The 21,669-nt window shown below is 37.2% G+C and overlaps 1 protein-coding gene and 1 pseudogene across 4 annotated transcripts in view; one reads left to right on the top strand and one right to left on the bottom strand.

Moving 5' to 3' along the window:
* Nucleotides 1–21,669, top strand: part of LOC115240533 (F-box/LRR-repeat protein 14) — a 90,930-nt gene that overhangs the window by 27,128 nt on the left and 42,133 nt on the right. The window contains exons 2-4 of one of the 4 annotated variants that reach the window (XM_029815742.1): nucleotides 7,092–7,990; nucleotides 8,090–8,877; nucleotides 10,365–10,550. The exons of 1 other annotated variant lie outside the window; for it this stretch is intronic. The gene's annotated coding sequence lies outside the window, so the exon portion shown is untranslated. Of the gene's footprint in view, nucleotides 1–7,091; nucleotides 7,991–8,089; nucleotides 8,986–10,364; nucleotides 10,551–21,669 lie in introns of those variants that run through there. 2 more of the 4 variants (XM_029815743.1, XM_029815740.1) reach the window with 2 other exon arrangements.
* LOC115240531 lies at nucleotides 234–2,109 on the bottom strand (annotated as a pseudogene).

Genomic DNA, 21,669 nt, shown 5'->3' with positions numbered 1-21,669 from the left:
TATATTGTTTTTATTTTAATATAATATAATATTTATATATATATATGTTAATATTTTTAACAAATAAAACTGTTAAAAACAAGTTTGTTTCCTTATTGTTCCATTCCTATCACTTGAATAATACCGTGCACAAAGTACAGATTCGAGACATTTTATTGGTTCCGCTATATTTCGTCGAAACCAATAGGAAGGATGATAACTATGTCCAGACTCTTACTATAAGGACTCTAATATCATGGGGATGACAATTGATTATGTATCAGAGATTGCAATTTTATTATATTATTTTGTTCATGCAAATTTATATTACTTTCCAATAGTAAAACAATATCTGAAAATCTTTTAACAAAATTTTTCCAAATTCTAAATCCATAAACATCTAATGGTTGTATTTTCCTAGCAGCGCCTTTCGGTATTATCATAGTAGTAATATGTTTTCCTGGAGGTGTTAAATCCGAAATGGTATTGGGGCAATGTCCAGATGAATCGATGATAAGAAGAACGCTATTAGAACCAATGTTACCTCTATTAAGCTAGCAGGACCAAATCAGCAGAATCAAACTGGACCTATCAGATTATTTAGTACTTATTTTGTACTAATTTGTACCACTAATAATAATTTTGTACCTCGTGCCATTTCCAAAAAAACCGTGGCGCTGCTACCATCAAATTAAGCTAGCAGGACCAAACTAAAACAAAACGAAAAGATAAAAATAAGACCAGAAATCGAAAGGGCTGAATTTGTACTAATTTGTACCACCCAAATATACTCAATATATTTAGCCCTTATGCTTAAAACAACCCCCAATTGAATTTAGCCCTATTAAGCTCAAGAGTAAAGTACTCTTTCCAATCAGCAGAATCAATCGCTACTTATACACTTGACGCGCCATAATTTGTAACATCAAAATCTAAAGTTTCAGATTTTGTACCCCCGCCGTTCCTTGGAAAAACGAAAACTACCCCCGACCCTTATTGAAGGAATGGCGGGGGTACAAAATCTGAAACTTTAGATTTTGATGGTACAAATTATGTCGCGTCGTGTGTACAAGTAGCGATTGATTCTGCTTTTCGCAAAGGGTACTTTACTTTTGAGATTGAGAGAGGTCGGGGGTAGTTGTCGAAGGAACGGCGGGAGTACAAAATCTGAAACTTTAGATTTTGATGGTACAAATTATGTCGCGTCGTGTGTACAAGTAGCGATTGATTCTACACGTGGCGAAAGGTACTTTACTCTTGAGACGGATAATGGTCAAGGATAGTTTTCAAAGGATCGGCGGGGATACAAAATCTGAAACTTTAGAATTTGATGGTACAAATTAATACGCGTCAAGTATATAAGTAGCGATTGATTCTGCTAATAGGAAGGAGTACTTTACTCTTGAGCTTAATAGGGCTAAATTCAATTGGGGGTTGTTTTAAGCTTAAGGGCTAAATATATTGAGTTTATTTGGATGGTACAAATTAGTACAAATTCAGCCCTTTTGATTTCTGGTCTTATTTTTATCTTTTTGTTTTGTTTTAGTTTGGTCCTGCTAGCTTAATTTGATGGTAGCAGCGCCATGGTTTTTTTGGAAATGGCACGAGGTACAATATTATTATTAGTGGTACAAATTAGTACAAAATGGATACTAAATAATCTGATAGGTCCAGTTTGATTCTGCTGATTTGGTCCTGCTAGCTTAATAGAGGTACCAATGTTTGGAAAATAAGCTTCTTCTAATCACATTTTAAAATAATCTGTAAGAAACATAAATGTTAATTTAATAGTTTTTTTATGATTCTTATTAGATTGTTAAATGAAATATAAAATAGTTATAAAAGGAAATTTATACCTGATGTCATTTTACCAGATTTCGATGCTTTTACAATAACATTTGTTGGTTTAAACAAGTTTTCTTCTACTCTTGGTCCAAATCTACCATTAGCTTCTTTTAATACAATAAATAAAGGTGACAGCAAATTGCTATTACAGGATATTATTGGTTGTATCGTGTATGAATGGGTTGTTGATGATACAGATTGCACGACACGTTCTACTGTCTTTACTCCTTGGTTAGACAATGATTTCCAGAATAAATTTCCAATTGGAAACCACTTTGATCTGAATTATAAATATTTTCAGATCCAAACTGTTCAATAAGAGGTTTTACTGTTTTCAGAAAATCATCATTTGTTTTTTGAAAATTAACGGAATCTTCCAATGTTTTTCTAGTAACAGACTTCGTAACTTTTCTTGAAACAATTCGGTGGGACTTTTTGAATCTTGATATCCAACTGTGAAATGCTTTATATATAGGATTTAAATTTTCTTGTTAGATATCTCTTGGTCCAAATCTACCATTAGCTTCTTTTAATACAATAAATAAAAATGACAGCAAATTGCCATTACAGGATATTATTGGTTGTATCGTGTATGAATGGGTTGTTGATGATACAGATTGCACGACGTTCTACTGTCTTTACTCTTTGGTTAGACAATGATCTTCCAGAATGAATTTCCAATTGCAAACCACTTTGATCTGAATTATAAATATTTTCAGATCCAAACTGTTCAATAAGAGGTTTTACTGTTTCCAGAAAATCATCAGTTGTTTTTTGAAAATTAATGGAATCTTCCAATGTTTTTCTAATAACAAACTTCATAATTTTTCTTGAAACAATTCGGTGGGACTTCTTGAATCTTGATATTCAACTGTGAGATGCTTTAAATATAGGATTTAAATTTTTCTTGTTAAATATCTTGGTGTATCCTTCTTCTGTCATTATGTTTTTATAAAGATCATTCTTGTGATTCTTTGTATTCATTATAGTTTTATTACTCTTTTACGAATTCACTCGCCTACTGTTAAATTTTTCTTGTTCCCCATCTTGCTCCTTTTATCACGATATTATTCTTGCGACGTTCCCCCTATAATTACTCATCTAGATATGTATACTTTTAAGATGTGATACTCTTTTTATTCAAAACGATATATGACATCAAGAAATAATTTTTCTCGAACATTTTACTCGTCATTATTTTTACCATTGATTTATTATTAACATTTCAGTAGTTAATGAAATGTTCTGACTTTGACATGTCTTTAGCTGCTGTTAGGCCGTTTCATCCGAATTTTGAAAAAATCTTATTTTTGCGACAATACTTTGATAGTTATTATTTGTGTTGATCGATTGAATAAATATTCTTTAATACAATCTGTACATTTATGTGCCCATTCATTTATTATTAATAATTGTTTCCTACAATCTACTCAAGATAATAAATTTCTTGCATTGAAAGCAGTTCGCATACAAATGAAATGCCATGTTATATGATTTCTAAAAATTGTTCGGATTGATTTAATTGTATATAATTTTGACAAAAATGTATTATTGAATATGTTCTTTCCACGTAAAGTCGAACCATTTTTTTTAACCATGAGTGTTCAATATAGATCTTATATATCTGGATGCCTTGTGACTAAAATTAAAAGGCCGAGTTGAGATAGAGCGAGAGAGTAATATCTATCCTTCTATTTCAATAAGATTATTGCGCAAGCGCGGGCACAATGACGAGTGCACTGCTTGATGAAGCATAGCAATAAAGTATATAAATAATCAATTGAAAAAATTAAGTGACAATTGTCTTAATTAGAAAATTATAGAATTAATATTGTAATTGTATAGAATAATCGAAAAATCATTTTCGTATTATTTTTTTTTAAAGAAATTTTTAAAAATGAGAAGAAGTTGCCCATATATAATTATACAAGTTGTCTGAGATACATATAACTAAGTTCTACTTCTCACAACTGCTCATGGTTTTCTTTATTGTTTCGTCTTCCTCATCTGGCCCAATTATAATGGACCAATGAAACTTGGTATAGGAATCTCATAAATCTGTCCTGTTGTTTTTATATGCCAACTGCTCTTTCTCTTGGTCTTCGAATTATAAAAGGTATAAAAATAATGGATAAAATAATAAATATAAAAAATTATAAAAGGTAAAAATAATAGATAAAATGTATAGATAAATAACATGAATAAAATACAGATAAAAAGTCTTTTTACAAATTATTCTATCCTATAATATTTATAATATTAAAATATTATCTCTGATTTCTTGTAATTTGCTTTGAATATAAATATACATACGAATATTTTTGACAAAGAAAATAGCTATATGTATACTCTCGGTGCATTTTACATATTTATAATTTAAATAGCTGTTTCACTAAATTTGGTACTAAAATATATTTCTATTGAACATACACGCTTTAATGATAAAATAATCATTTAATCATCATTTAATCATCAGTGTGGAGAAGCGATAAGTCGTATTATAGGAAAACCAAATGACAATATCATCTATCAATATAGTATTTTTTTCAAAAGATGCAATTTTCTTCAAACATATACGGAAACTATATGGAAATACCAATAATCGATAATTCATCGGTTTGATATGAATTCTGTACATAATATGAACTTCTATTGCATATGATAAATGGATTTTAATTAAGCTACTAAACATTCAGTTAAATATTTAACATATTAACAGAAGATATCTCTGCCCATGCATTTTCTTTCATGCCCGAATTTCAGGCCTGTATTTTTGACAACTTTTATTGTAAAGAAATGGGCCAGATTGCACAAGTTCTATTAATAATTCGTCTCCATATTTTTGAGTTTGTGTTAAATATTCAGTATCCATGTGTTAACATTATTGATATCTAAAACATTTTCTTGCATTGTGTAAAATCTTTTTTTATAATAATTGTGAGCCATAGCACTGTTCGTTCGACCTCGTGCGAAGAAATGTAACGTCAAAAGATCTTCTTGTTTTTTTCAGATTAAGTGGCACCTAGTGTAATCCAAAACGTCTACGGACAACGGACACACACTCTAACTTTATTTGAAAATACACGCCCGTTTTAGCAAATAAACTGAATCACTGTGATTGGTCAAGAATAGGCAATAGAGAACAGAGATCTAACGTGTCAGGAAATCTATTCCTATTGCCTATTCCATATTCTATTGTGCGTTGATACACAGTTTTTGGTAAGTTGAAATGTAGTTATTTCTGTTGCCTATGTTATGCCCTATTTCTAATATTGCTTGTACTTTTGCATTGTGCAATAGGCCTAAATGTTTTCACTAAATCTTTATCTCGATATTTACAGAAGGTGTTCCACATGTCCTCCCATTTTCATACACGCTTGGCATCTTCTTATAGAATCGCGAACTCTCTCGAAAATTCCAGGTCTTTGTCGAATTATTTGACAAGCACGCTGGATTCGGTCACATAATAGTGAAAAGTCATTCTTCTAACAAGGAACATTCGGCAACGCGAAAATTAAAAAAAACCTGAAACTTTGCATAATTATAGAGTAGTAGACCCTAATAACAAAACGATTTTTTGTTGGTGCTAAAAATCGGTCTCAGGGGTGAAAACAACCCCTTAGAAAAAATCGGTTTTTACATTCCGAAGCGAATATTATTGAAACAAAAAGAAATATGAAAAAATTGTTTAAACAAAAGTTTTATGGTTTCAAATGTACTTTAATATAATTTGAAATTTTTTTCAAAATATCAAAGAAAAATATTGAGTGGTGGGGATATTTCGAAAAATTTACCATTTTTTAAAATCCAGATACGCCATTGTAAAGTTTCGCTATGCTACGTGCGAGCGAGAGAGAACGCAAGGGACACGGAACAGAGTATGTCTTTTTCTACGTGCACCTTGGCCCCCACTCTTCAACACTCGATCTAAATATGCTATGTTTATGGCCCCCTCAATCCCTTGATTTAAATCCTTTGGACTTTTTTTATAGGGATATTTGAAAAACATAATATATCTTTACCCCCACTCCTTAAATAAAGGCAAACGCTCGGTCTAGATATACTATGTCTATGGAGAGGGCCATGCAATTGATCCACCACGTCCAATCCATGTTTGACCGAACACCGTGTTTTAAGTGCTCTCTCACATTACGCATAAAATGAGAAGGAGCCCCATCATGCATGTATCACATCGATAATCTTTCAGCCAAAGGCATATTCTCTAAGAATTGAGGTAATATATTCACTAAGAAATTGAGATAAACAGCGCCTGAAAGCCGATTTGGGAGTGTTACAGGGCCAATAGAGGTGATCTCCCATAATGCCTATCCAAACATTTAACGAAAATCTGTGTTGGTGGTTTGTTTGAATAAATGCGTGAGGATTTTTTACTGTCCAGACGTAATCATTGTGGAAATTTGTGATTCCGTTTCGTAAATGCAGCTTCATCAGTAAATAAAATGCAAGGTACGAAATTCGGATTCGAAGCACATTTTACGAGTACCTACGGTGAAAGTTCTATTTTTGCTTGCTAATCTGGTGGAGTGAGTGCTTGCACTCGTTGGATATGGTATACACGTTGGATAGAGTAAGGGCCGTGGCACATAGAAAAACTTAAGCAGTAAGACTTAAGACTTAAGAATTTCAAACATACGGAATTTTCAGCGTAGCTTACGTTTCAATATGGCTGCCTTACTGTTCGACCGTGATTGGTCAATTCGCTTACGTCTTAAGTCTTAATGCTTAAGTTTTTTTATGTGCCACGGTCCTAACTGCTTATGAAGCGTTCTCCAGATAAGAGTAGTACCGATTCCTACGACATCGGATATCCTTCTTACGCTAGTTCCGGGATTTTCTTCTGTTATCCTTAAAATGCAATTCTCCGTATTGGGCATCGATACAGATCTAGGCCTGCCAGAGTCTCGATGGCGAGTTTTAAATGAGCCTGAGTCACAAAGACGTTGGTGAAAATTTTGAAACAGTGTATGAAAGCGAATTCTTCGATTAGGAATTTTTTCCACGTAAACATCGTGCAGCTAAAGCACTTCCATTAGCACGACTATACATAAAAAATGTATATCTGCCATTTCTTTATTAAAGTAAAACTCTGATATTTTTTTGTATAAAAAGCTTGTATAAACAACTTGTATAACAGAAGCTTGTATATACAACTTGTATAACTGAAGCTTGTATAAAAAGAACTTAATTTTATGTATATATACTTTTTCATCTTTATTTTCTTTGAATGGATTTTTAATGTTTTTTAGTTATTCTGCAAGATTATGTGTCTTCGGTACACGCGATCAACACGGCACGGCAGCTATGTCAGTAGTGCATCAGCGTTTCACACAGCTTGAACGGTAATGCTTTGAACCTGCTCAAACTACAAAATTGTAGCTGCTGGATTACGAGCTACAAATCTATCGCTTTGTTCGCTCGTTTTAACGGCAAAACGTGAAATCGTATCTTATAGTTTTAAAATAAATAATAAGCTTCTAATTTTGTAATAGAATTGCAATAGAGATAAATCGAAGTTCAAGTATGATACAGATTATTCTCTCTATTAATGAGATTATTATATTTTACTCAATTATTTATGGACTAATGGATGGATGAGGCAAGATATGTGGTAAGAGCTCTAATTTTGTTTTAATAGTTCGATCATATGAATTGCGAATAGTAATTAATTTGTCAAAACCTACTGTCATTTGATTAGGCAATAAATCTCCGTGTTCACGCTAATATAGCGGAAACGCAAGGTACTGTTAAGCAGTGACGGTTCTGATATTGACACCTGTTTGGTGGAGGTGTTGTCTACAGGCGCTTACTCTGTTATAGCTACCTTATTATTGCTCAAGTGAAAAGCCATACGGCAGAAATTTTAGCATATTATACGTGGTAAGTGGAGGTGAAGAATGAGTTATTGTGAATAGCTGAGGGAAATTGAGGAAGCTGTTAAGAGTTGGCGTATATAGGATATTGGTATAGAAACAGATTTGTTTGAATTTATTCGAGGAGGATCTTGAGGACGAGTTGCTTATCTTGTCTAGCGTCGTTTATTTCATCTGTTTATTGAAGGTCTTTGGCGAATCCTTCTAACAGGATCTTCATACCTCGTAACCGGATTAACACTTCGTAATGGTGTTACCATCTATGGATGTCATAGGTCTGTATATAGTCTATACATTGATGAGCCAAGGTCAATTATGACCAGCATTACTTGGCGGGAATGACAGTCATTATTTTCGACAAATTTTACTTACAGGCACATAACTAAGAGGTAGTGAACGAACGAAATGTGTGTACATAGCGATCTTTAACTCTGGGAGCCAAGAAACTCTGTTTCTCAATGTCCTTGAAGATCTACAAGAATTTTCGACAAATTTCACTTACAGGCACGTAATTAAGATGTAGCAAACGAACGAGTCAGTGTATAGGTGACTTGAAATGATTGTATAAGTAAATGAGTATGAACTTACGATTGTATTTAACTGTCAATTATTTTGTGAGATGCTTTGGTTTAAGTTGGTTATCCACTTGTGAAGGTGGAGGGAAAAAATGTGGCGGGAGGCACTAATTTGTGAAGGCAAGATAGGTTGTGTTAGTGGGCGTCTGCAGGACGGCGCGGCGGCCAATAGGGGGCACAGGGGGAAGGGCTGGGCAGACGCGCGCCCAGCGCGTCCTGTTGGCAGCGAAGCCGCCGGTTGCGGCCTCTCCGGGGCCGCCCATCGGCCCCCCTAGTTCTTTTTCGTTGCTGGCCCTAAATGGTCCTCCAGTTATCATTAGGACAGGAAGACAATTCTGGATCCGGGAGCCGCTCGATTGTCCCATGCTGCTTCACCGGACACACTTGTTGGTCATAGTCACATGACAATTCCAAAGTCACGCAATAATTTACCGACAAGTAGTTGCTTATAAAAATCTTGCCCGTACTTAAATGGACAAGTCAATTTAAACACTGTGTTACTAGAATCCGATCGCCACATTGGAGATGCTGTAACAGGCCAACGAAAGGGTTATCGGCGTGACCCCAACCGTGGTAACGGGGAATTGGTACATAGATATATTCAATATCTAAATAAATATTCACGTTTTTTCCACCTCCAGAGCAAATGTCCACCAACGTGAGATACGCGTGATGCAAGCTTTCTGTGTCGCTCTGTAGATTTTAAATGGTGTTTAAATCTATCGTATTTGTTTGTCTGTCTCTCGTTTGACATTACGCGCGCGGTACCGCGATGTGTTGTGTTGACATATGACGTGTTCATGACGTGTGTATTAGCGCGATGATTATATTTTCTTTAAACTGTCCACCAACGTGAGATACGCGTGATGCAAGCTTTCTGTGTCGCTCTGTAGATTCAGACTATTTGTTTGTCTTTTAATAAAGATCATTTCAGACATCAAGCGTATATGTGCTCCTCGCTCCTACGTATTAGGTTCCTTAAAAACTGCATTAAAGCAGGCATAGTTTTATCACACCTTAATCGTTTTACACGCTACGAGGAACATTTACATAATAAAGGGTCAGTCATAAAATTCGACAAGATTCTACAACGTTTCGCAAAGAGCATGATTTGCAACGAGATATATGACGCTTATGAACAAATTCGTGTGTTGCGAATGCGTTGTTTTAAAATTGTTAGGTCCATTACATACATGTTACCGACGTCGATTTGCAACAACTTCTTTAACACACAGAACAAATCTCTCCACCTCCACTTCGAGAGCGAACAAGATAGATTAAACAAAAAATTCATATGGCTCTACAACAAACATAAAATTCTCATAAAGAAGAGAATCAATCCGGTACAATATTTTTCTGCCGCGATTGTGCGCGCGTCCGACGTGTCGACGACTCATGCGCATCCCACGCAAGAAGCTCGTATTCAAACGTTCACAACCACCGATTACTCATTAAAACCTTTCACTTCTTCACATGAATCCTCCATCCTTAAAATCACCCTCCAACCTTCCTCTTTCCAAGATCCTTCCCCCTCCCCACTACGCAATCAAAACAAATGGTTCGTCAATTTAACATCCATACATATCCCCCCTGTAGTACAGGGACTCCTACAACTAGGAGAGAACTTTTGTCTGCCGATCAACAGCAAAGAAAAAATAATAACAGAATTTATCAAGAATGTCGACAATAACACAAACAAACTCCCTGCAAACATTCGACTAACCATTCGTAACAGAGTGACTCCCATCATAAACAATCTCATAAACTACTCATTCACACATTCTACAATAGATAAAGAGCTCGTCGGAGCGTCGCGAACTGTGCGGAATTTTATGCGGGCGTGATGACCCGGACGTGATTTTCACACGAGCAGATAAGGGTAACACTACTGTAGCCCTTCACAAAACAGATTACATTAATAAAATGAACGCCCTCTTGGGAGATAATAATACATATATATCCATTAAGAAAGATCCCACAAAAAAACTCATTAGAAATCTACACGATTTGCTCTCGAGGTGGAAAAAACGTGAATACATAACAGATAAGACTTACAAGAAACTTAATTGCACAGACGGTGTCTTACCGAGAGCCTATGGTGCGCCGAAGATTCACAAAACGGACCACCTCTCCGCATTATCGTATCATCTGTCAACAGTCCGTTGCATGGTCCCGCCGAATTTTTACACGGCATTATCCACAACGCATTACCATTAGCCAACAATCATATCAATTGTTACGTCCAGACTCGGGGAAGGATGAGTAGTTGTGTCTTGTGCCTCGAGGCCCGCAGTGCATTGCTTCGATAAGGGGTGAGTGGCCTTCGTATATAAGACAATTAATCTCACACCAAAAAATTAACCCTCTATAGACCCTTGAAGGTTCGGATATCGCGATGTGTTAAAAAAAAAAGAACAACGTGCTTCATGGTTGGCGCTATAATTTAGATAATATTCAGATATAATCAAGAAATATACTTATAAAACAATAAATAAACATGTATAAGCAGATATATATACGAAATTTCAATCTACTTACTCGATAGCACCAAATATATTTTCTGCAACAGATTTAAATATAACCTTATAACCTTAATTATGACATCGCGATGCTACCGCATCGCTTGATACGTATCATATACATTACGTATATTATGAGCCCCATCAGTATGTTTGTTATCTTTTCGAGAAACTTCTCAAAACCCGCCTCATGGACACGGCATTGGCACCGGGTAGGGTCTCCGATCGGCAGTTCGGGTTTATGCACGGAAGATCGACGGAGGATGCTATTGTGTAGTTGCGGCGTATGGTCTCTGCCTCTGAAAGAAGATATGCCGTCGCACTTCTTTTCGACATCTCCGGGGCTTTTGATAATGTCTGCTGGGCCCTTGTATTAGCTAGCTTAAAGGAACGAAATTGTCCGCGAAACGTCTTCGAAGTTCTCCGGAGTTACTTCGAAAATCGTAAAGTTCAAATCGCGTTCGGTTCTACGGAGGTGTTCAAGCGGGCCACGAGAGGGTGCCCAAAGGGCTCCGTCCTCGGTCCGGCTTGTTGGAACCTCATGTTTGACGGCCTTCTGCGGCTCCTGGAAGGCATGGTCGGAGATCGGTTCGCCGCGTACGCGGACGACCTCGTCGTGGTCATAAACGGTGACTCGCGTAACGAAATAGAATCAGAAGGCCAACGGGTGGTCAATAGTTGCGATAGTTGATTGATACGAGTCCGCGAAGTTTCAGATTTCGGAACGTAAGACTGAAGCTATCATATTGAAAAGCGCCGCGATAAATAGGAACCCAATAGGCAGACGGGGAGGAGCACGACCGGATAGGAAGCGTAAGAATAATAAAAAGATCGCGACTCTCGAAAATAGGCCGCCGATAATAAAAATTAGAGGCACGAAGATAGGGTTTAAACAGACCGTCAAATATCTTGGCGTTTATATAGACAAATTTCTAAAAATAAGAACACATTGCCTATATTTAAAGAGCAAAGTCGGGATGCTCTTCCAAAAATTAGGTGGCCTAGCGGGAGCCAATTGGGGTTTGAGATTTAGGGCACTATCCGCAATTTACCGGGGAGTGTTCGCACCGACGGTGCCCGTATACGCCAGGCGCATTTGACGCTTTGTTCAATTGGCTTTGCGCAATTGACACGACAATTCTTGGAACCGGTCTTCTAGAAAATATACCTGCCCCATTGGTCTCCATATTGTCATCCCCCAGTCTCTTAGGGAGATTTTGACCATGAATGTCACCCTGTTGACTTTAATGATGATGGCGCGTTGCCAGATGTCCTTTACTCTGACTACACACGGTTCGTTTTCTTTCAAGACTTGTGGGTACAAATGGAGGTATTGTCCGCGTCGGTCCATCCGGAAATTAAGTTCTTCAATGAGTTCCGTCAAATCCCTTTCACCGTTTTTTAACTGGACCCAAAAGAGTGACGGAGATCCCGCGCGAGTTATCCGCATTTCCACACGTCCGCGGTTTGAATGGTGGGTGTCGATACTCTTGATTTCCATTTCTAAAATGGTTAAAACTGTTTCATGTAATTGAGAAAGGTTTAAAAGGGTTCATCTTCAAAGTCGATGGAGAGAGTGAGGAAAAATGAAAAAAAAAAAACGTTTTAATGATTAATTATTTTTTCCTTCCCTTTTTTGTTATTGTTATTATAATTGGTTTATTATTATAAAAAAAAGAATATATATATTATATAACTTTTTTATTTTTATTCTTTTAATGATGATGCCGTGTTGCCAGATGTCCTTTACTCTGACTGCACACGGTTTCTTTTTCTTTCAAGTCTTGTGGGTCCAAGTGGAGGTATTGTCCGCGTCGGTCTATCCGGAAATTAAGTTCTTCATTGAGTTCCGGCAACTCCCTTTCACCGTTTTTTAATTGGACCCAAATGAGTGACGGAGATTCCGCGCGAGTTATCCGCACTTCCCCTCCCCTTTTTTTGTTATTGTTATTATAATTGGTTTATTATTATAAAAAAAAGAATATATATATTCTATAACTTTTTTATTCTTATTCTTTTATCTCTAACCTATAAGTAGAATTTTCTTCCGGTCGTAGCAAAGGATATACCGCGTTCATTTCCATGGTGTTATGGGTTTTTTGTTTAATGAGGTTTATTGCTTTATTATCTTCCTTCGGTGCGTTTGGCGGTGGTGGTGGTGGATTCGGCTGTGGCCTTTCGGGTCGCCTCCGTCTTCCCAGATGTAATAAAAGATTTGTAAGAGAATCCCAGATCGCTCCAAGTAGATATATTGACCATCCGTACACGGTATGTAAGGCATATCCATGCACAATTGTGTCTAATATTAACTTGGAAACTCTTGCATAATGGATAGCATTAAAAAGAGGTGGGATCATATCGGTAGAAATTGCGACATACCCCGAGATGAATTCTTGACAGCGATTCGTTTCGTTCTCGATTCCACCTTCTTCAAATTCAACGACAATTATTACAAACAGAGTTTCGGTACACTTATGGGCTCCCTGCTCTCCCCGGTCATAGCGGACATAACATTACAGGATTTAGAAGAGAGGGCTATCGAGAGTCTCCCCATCACGCTTCCATTTTATTACAGATACGTGGATGACATCGCGTTGGCGGTTCCCTCCTCCATGTCCAACGACTTATTGCAAACATTCAACTTATTCCACCCGATATTACAGTTCACGATGGAGGAGGGAGTCGACAATCGGCTCAATTTTCTTGACGTAACAATGATTTTAAAAAATAACTTCATAAAATTTGACTGGTACCATAAACCCACTTTTTCAGGAAGGTACCTTCATTTCGAGTTTCGACACCCTCTTTGTCACAAAAGAGGCACCGTCATCGGCCTTATTGACAGAGCATTACGGCTCTCGCATCCTGACTTTCACCAAAAAAATTTGCTAATAGTCTGGTTATGACATCGCGATGCTACCGCATCGCTTGATACGTATCATATACATTACGTATATTATGAGCCCTATCAGTATGTTCGTTATATATCGCTAGTTTTACGATAGCGGCCCTATCACCAAGAGGACGGACAATTTGTACCCATCCTTCTTGTTGGGCTGCAAGAATCTTGCATAATTGTCTTGTTTTTTCGGGCCATTCTGTAGTTGTGGTTACAGGGCCCGTATACGCCAGGCCGCATTTGACGCTTTGCCACGACAATTCTCGGAACCGGTCTTCTAGAAGATATACCTGCCCCATTGGTCTCCATATTGTAATCCCCCAGTCTCTTAGGGAGATTTTGACCATGAATGTCACCCTGTTGACTTTAATGATGATGCCGCGTTGCCAGATGTCCTTTACTCTGACTGCACACGGTTTCTTTTTCTTTCAAGTCTTGTGGATACAAGTGGAGGTATTGTCCGCGTCGTTCTATCCAGAAATTAAGTTCTTCAATGAGTTCCGGCAAATCCCTTTCACCGTTTTTTAATTGGACCCAAAAGAGTGACGGAGATTCCGCGCGAGTTATCCGCACTTCCAAACGTCCGCGGGTTAAATGGTAGGTGTCGATACTCTTGATTTCCATTTCTAAAATGGTTAAAACTGTTTCATGTAATTCAGAAAGGTTTAAAAGGGGTTCATCTTCAAAGTTGATGGAGAGACAGAGGAAAGAAAGGAAAAAAAACGTTTTAATGATTAATTATTTTTTCCTTCCCTTTTTTGTTATTGTTATTATAATTGGTTTATTATTATAAAAAAAAAGAATATATATAATCTATAACTTTTTTATTTTTATTCTTTTATCTCTAACGTATAAGTAGAATTTTCTTCCGGTCGTAGCAAGGGATATACCGCGTTCATTTCCATGGTGTTATGGGTTTTTTGTTTAATGAGGTTTATTGCTTTATTACCTTCCTTCGGTGCGCTTGGCGGTAGTGGTGGTGGGTTCGGCTGTGGCCTTTCGGGTCGCCTCTGTCTTCCCAGATGTAATAAATGATTTGTAAGAGAATCCCAGATCGCTCCAAGTAAATATATTGACCATCCGTACACGGTATGTAAGGCATATCCATGCACAATTGTGTCTAATATTAAGTTGGAAACTTTTGCAATTAGATATATGCCGAGTAGTCCAGCGCTGATGTTGCCGAAAAATAGGAACTTATTCCAGAATTTTTTCCAAGCGGAAGTGTCTATCTTTTCCATTGATGCTTCGTCCAATAAATTGGAAATGGAGCCCCCCTGTAGAGAAGCGGATCTTCCCATCACTCCTCTTGCTATGGTGTTAAACACTGACGGTTGTTCGGCCGGAAACATTATATGGTCTCTGAGATCTTTTAATTCTCCTTCAGAATATATGCCACTAGTGGCGAGTGATCCAGGGTTGATGTATTTCTAAGTAGGCCTGGTTAATAGTTTCATAATCGTTGGTGGTAAAGTATCTACCGGGTTAGGTATAAATTTGTACCATGAATCCTCTAAGAGGTACATGGCAGGTGCAAATGGATTGCATGTCGTCTGCGTTCCTTGTTGTAATAATATATGAGTTTGAGGCGTTAAGAAATATGTTCGATTTTCTCGGATTACCGGTAATTGATCGTAACATTCCTTTGTTCTTGCGAGTTTTACATCCACTGGTACACATTTCATTATGTGAATTACTTCCCCCTGCTAAAAGGGCCATATATCCAGGTCCCTTCATTAGGTGATATGCAAAAATGTCAGGTGCTTGAGTAGCTATGGTTAATGCATTATGCAACATTCGTTTTTTTAATTTACATTGGTGTAATAATAAGTTTCTGTAAAGTTCATTTATTTGAGTGCGGACATGTTTTTCCACATATACGAATTTAGAATTCATATAGGTAAAGAAGGAAAAGGTCCCTTTTCGGTCAGAAAATTTAATCTCTTTTACGCGGGATGGGGCCAAGTGCGATCTTTATCTAAGGAATGAGTGGGGGTAAATAAGGATTTATTTTGATTTTTAATTAACAAATATAAGTTTATTCATTTTAAAATGAATGATAAGTATACATGATAATATAAAAAAAATAAAAATATAATATTCGTTTTCTTTTGAGTATGTGTGAATGTGTGTGTGTGTTAGTTCGCGGGTGTTACGTTAATACGGAGGACATCAGTCAGAATGCAAGGGAAAGATTCTATCGTTAACATTTAGGTTCTGACTGGTTGATACAGAAAGAAGATTTAATTAATAAAAAAAAGCAAACATGTGTGCGTGTGTGAGTGAGAAAGGAAATATGGAATCATGGAGAAAGAGAATGAAGGGGGATATATCGATTTAATTTAATCCTGATAGGATGAAGCGGATTCTAAGTCGGGTAGTTCATTGCAGAACTCCTCTCTAGCCTTTTCGAAATTGTCTGATTCCGAAAACTGCGGAGAAGAAGCGAGTGAATTATTCAAGAGGACTGTAGATAATGACGAGAATGATCTCGGGGAGGAAGGCGGTTCAGGAGAAAAGAGTTCGGGGGAATATATTGGGGAGTAGCTTGGAGAAAAATGGGAAGGCAAACTTGGAGTAATTAAGTCTTTAGAATGTGTGTAAGTGTGTGTAGACTCGCAATTGTGATCGTTAATGTTATTTATTATTCTAACGATTCTATTCGCTTTGGCTAAATTATAATTAATCTTAGCAATATATCGATTAGCTATCTTAATTGTTTGTGGATCAGCTCGAGCCAATGTCTTCCGAGTCCTGCGATAAACTCTGTGTATGTGCTTAGTTCACGAATGAAGTCGTTTGATCGAAATACGCAAGGTGATTTTTTTCACTATAGAAAATGATAAGGTAATAATTTCTAATTGAAATTTGCGTGAAGAAAAATTGGTTGGTAGCGACTTACTTTTAATCGGTGTTTTCTTGTGGGAAATATGAGGTTGGCGATTTTAGGCGCTGCTTTAGCTGGTTGATTGTGGTTGATGATGGTTGAAAGACCCCGCTGATGGAAGACATTGATTTTCACAACTAACTCGCGAGTAACGACACACAACGAGAGTACTCGGATTGGAAGTTGCAGAATAATAAATGCACTCGGATTGAGAATTGCAGAAATAAGAGAGATGATATGTTCGCGAGTTCTCTTTTTATAATTTTCTTTTTGGGGCGTATTCTAATTCTAAGAGTGGGAATCTTCCAAAACTTTGACAAATTGAATTTGCGCAGAAGTGGGGATTTTCCAATCTTAGCAAATTAAAAATGTGCCAGTGTCTTCGTTAGGCGGGGTGTTTCTCCTACTTTACACGTTTTACCCGTGGTGATCGTCCATTGGTGAGTTCGATATTCGTTCGAAGATTCCTTGCACGTGTTCAGATTAGAAAAAGGTCCTATTTTCCTATGATAATTTTTATTGCTATTGGTGCAGCTGTGTTTATTGAATATTTGTTGGAAAATTTTTATTATTATAGATGCAGCTGTGTTTGTTGGGTATTTTGTTAGAAAATTTTATATTGTTATTGATGCAGAAATAAGAGAGATGATGTGTTCGCGAGTTCTCTTTTTATAATTTTCTTTTTGGGGCGTATTCTAATTCTAAGAGTGGGAATCTTCCAAAACTTTGACAAATTGAATTTGCGCAGAAGTGGGGATTTTCCAATCTTAGCAAATTAAAAATGTGCCAGTGTCTTCGTTAGGCGGGGTGTTTCTCCTACTTTTCACGTTTTACCCATGGTGATCATCCATTGGTGAGTTCGATATTCGTTCGAAGATTCCTTGCACGTGTTCAGATTAGAAAAAGGTCCTATTTTCCTATGATAATTTTTATTGCTATTGGTGCAACTGTGTTTATTGAATATTTGTTGGAAAATTTTTATTATTGTAGATGCAGCTGCCAGAACATCGCAATCATATTAACCGGAAAACATCGCAACATTCTGTCATCACGGACCACAGATTAAAAAATCATGAATTTGCGTTGGACAAAGTAGAAGTTTTGGATGAGAAGCACATATACGGGAAACGCTTGATGTCTGAAATGATCTTTATTAAAAAACAAACAAATAGTCTGAATCTACAGAGCGACACAAAAAGCTTGCATCACGCGTATCTCACGTTGGTGGACAGTTTAAAGAAAATATAATCATCGCGCTAATACACACGTCATGAACACGTCATATGTCAACATAACACATCGCGGTACCGCGCGCGTAATGTCAAATGAGAGACAGACAAACAAATACGATAGATTTAAACACCATTTAAAAAGCGACAGTTGTGTCTTGTGCCTCGAGGCCCGCAGTGCATTTCTTCGATAAGGGATGAGAGGCCTTCGTATATAAGACAATTAATCTCACACTAAAAAATTAACCCTCTATAAACTCTTGAAGGTTCGGATATCGCGATGTGTTAAAAAAAAAACAATATAACATGTGCTTTCTTCATGGTTGGCGCTATAATTTAGATAATATTCAGATATAATCAAGAAATATACTTATAAAACAATAAATAAATATGTATAAGCAGATATATATACGAAATTTCAATCTACTTATTCGATAGCACCAAATATATTTTCTGCAACAGATTTAAATATAACGTTATAACCTTAATTATGACATCGCGATGCTACCGCGTACCGCATCACTTGATACGTATCATATACATTACGTATATTATGAGCCCCATCAGTATATTCGTTATATATCGCTAGTTTTACCATAGCGTCCCTATCACCAAGAGGACGGACAATTTGTATCCATCCTTCTTGTTGGGCTGCAAGAATCTTGCATAATTGTCTTGTTTCTTCGGGCCATTCTGTAGTTGTGGTTACAGGGCCCATATACGCCAGGCCGCATTTGACACTTTGCCACGACAATTTTCGGAACCGGTCTTCTAGAAGATATACCTGCCCCATTGGTCTCCATATTGTCATCCCTTAGTCTCTTAGGGAGATTTTGACCATGAATGTCACCCTGTTGACTTTAATGATGATGCCGCGTTGCCAGATGTCCTTTACTCTGACTGCACACGGTTCGTTTTCTTTCAAGTCTTGTGGGTACAAGTGGAGGTATTGTCCGCGTCGGTCCATCCGGAAATTAAGTTCTTCAATGAGTTCCGTCAAATCCCTTTCACCATTTTTTAATTGGACCCAAAAGAGTGACGAAGATTCCGCGCGAGTTATCCGCACTTCCAAATGTCCGCGGGTTAAATGGTAAGAGTCGATACTTTTGATTTCTATTTCTAAAATGGTTAAAACTGTTTCATGTAATTGATAAAGGTTTAAAAGAGGTTCATCTTCAAAGTTGATGGAGAGAGTGAGGAAAGAAAGGAAAAAAAAACGTTTTAATGATTAATTATTTTTTCCTCCCTTTTTTTTGTTATTGTTATTATAATTGATTTATTATTATAAAAAAAAAGAATATATATATTACATAACTTTTTTATTTATATTCTCTTATCTCTAACGTATAAGTAGAATTTTCTTCTGGTCGTAAGGGATATACCGCGTTCATTTCCATGGTGTTATGGGTTTCTTATTTAATGAGGTTTATTGCTTTATTATCTTCCTTCGGTGCGCTTGGCGGTGGTGGTGGTGGGTTCGGCTGTGGCCTTTCGGGTCGCCTCCGTCTTCCCAGATGTAATAAAAGATTTGTAAGAGAATCCCAGATCGCTCCAAGTAAATATATTGACCATCCGTACACGGTATGTAAGGCATATCCATGCACAATTGTGTTTAATATTAACTTGGAAACTCTTGCATAGTGGATAGCATTAAAAAGAGGTGGGATCATATCGGTAGAAATTGCGACATACCCCGAGATGAATTCTTGACAGCGATTCGTTTCGTTCTCGATTCCACCTTCTTCAAATTCAACGACAATTATTACAAACAGAGTTTCGGTACACCTATGGGCTTCCCGCTCTCCCCGGTCATAGCGGACATAACGTTACAGGATTTAGAAGAGAGGGCTATCGAGAGTCTCCCTATCACGCTTCCATTTTATTACAGATACGTGGATGACATCGCGTTGGCGGTTCCCTCCTCCATGTCCAACGACTTATTGCAAACATTCAACTCATTCCACCCGAGATTACAGTTCACGATGGAGGAGGGAGTCGACAATCGGCTCAATTTTCTTGACGTAACAATGATTTTAAAAAATAACTTCATAAAATTTGACTGGTACCATAAACCCACTTTTTCAGGTAGGTACCTTAATTTCGAGTCTTGACACCCTCTTTGTCAAAAAAGAGGCACCGTCATCGGCTTTATTGACAGGCATTACGGCTCTCGCATCCTGACCTCCACCAAAAAAATTTGCAAATAGTCTGAATCTACAGAGCGACACAGAAAGCTTGCATCACGCGTATCTCACGTTAGTGGATAGTTTAAAGAAAATATAATCATCGCGCTAATACACACGTCATGAACACATCATATGTCAACACAACACATCGCGGTACCGCGCGCGTAGTGTCAAATGAGAGACAAACAAATACGATAGATTTAAAAACCATTTAAAAAGCGACAGTTGTGTCTTGTACCTTGAGGCCCGCAGTTCATTGTTTCGATAAGGGGTGAGTGGCCTTCGTATATAAGACAATTAATCCTACACCAAAAAATTAACCCTCTATAAACCCTTGAAGGTTCGGATATCGCGATGTGTTTAAAAAAAAACAAAAACTATTTAACATGTGCTTCCTTCATGGTTGGCACCGGAGGGACGCTCACCACATTCGGGCAAGGTTAGCGGGCCAAGAATAAATGCACATGATATCATTAACACATGTATGTATATGCACCAATTAAACTTGTAACCACGTTGTAACAGCAAAACAATATTATAATCCGATAGATGCTGAGGAAGGTCCGAACATAGGACCGAAACGTTCATCAATAAAGAAGATACACAAAGAAAACAATCTGCGCAATTCTTATCGCGCTCAGGCTCATAATTAGCCATTATTTATTTAGATATTGATTATCAGAGCCTTTAATTTATTAATAGATATATTCATTCCCGAGAATAGTTCTGCTTGAATAATCATCGGATCGGATGCCGCGAGGTGCAAGGTAAGGGACAGATCACGAAACGACCTCGTGCTCGGGACTTCTAAACCATTTGCTCCAATAAAATAGGACTTCTGGGATTTAATTGCTGTCGCACTATACTCACGAAATATTTCGCGTACTCGCCGGTGACGTCGGCATGAACGGCGTCTGGGCGCCATGGCTTGTTTGCGGGCTTCAGACCCTGAACTGATGCATAACAGAGAACCACTTGGCAGCTATAGATATGCTGTGCCTCGATACCACGACAAGATAGATTCTCACATCGGGGATTAAGCCTCGACTGAGGCGCCTTGCCTAGGTTAGCTGGTATACATCCATAATCACCTCCACCACGGCAGCCCCTCCATACTGCCCAATGAATAAACCAATTTTTGGACTTGAGCCTCGACACGTCCAGCACATATACTCCCAGCATATCCAGCAGATGCCACCCGGGGTGAAGAATGGACTATTAAAAGAATGGACGGTTTTTAATAATGTTGAATATCAATTATTTAACGAAAGAATTTGTAGAAAGAGAAGTCTCAGTTAATAAAAAAAAAAGATTAAAGAAAAGATGCGTATATATAAAGTTTAAAATAATTAATAAGCTTCCAGTTTTATAATAGAATTGCAGTTAAAGTATCTCGTGGCGTGTTGCTTTATGAAAATATAAGTATGATGTAGATTATTCTTTCCAAAAATGAAATTACTGTTTTGACTTGATAGATGGATGAAGAAGAATATGTTGAGAATAAGAGCTCCGATTTAAATTTAATAATTCAATCATATGAATTGTGAACTACACTAATTAATAACTTAAACTTTCTACACATAACATAATTTTGCAAAAAATTGTATTATGAAAAATGAAAATATCGGCAAAACACGGACGAATATTATTTTTCTCAGT

The sequence above is a fragment of the Formica exsecta genome, unplaced genomic scaffold, assembly GCF_003651465.1.
Source record: "Formica exsecta isolate Colony F162 unplaced genomic scaffold, ASM365146v1 scaffold44, whole genome shotgun sequence".
Lineage (NCBI taxonomy): Eukaryota > Metazoa > Arthropoda > Insecta > Hymenoptera > Formicidae > Formica > Formica exsecta.
This window is presented reverse-complemented; position numbering and strand designations above follow the sequence as displayed.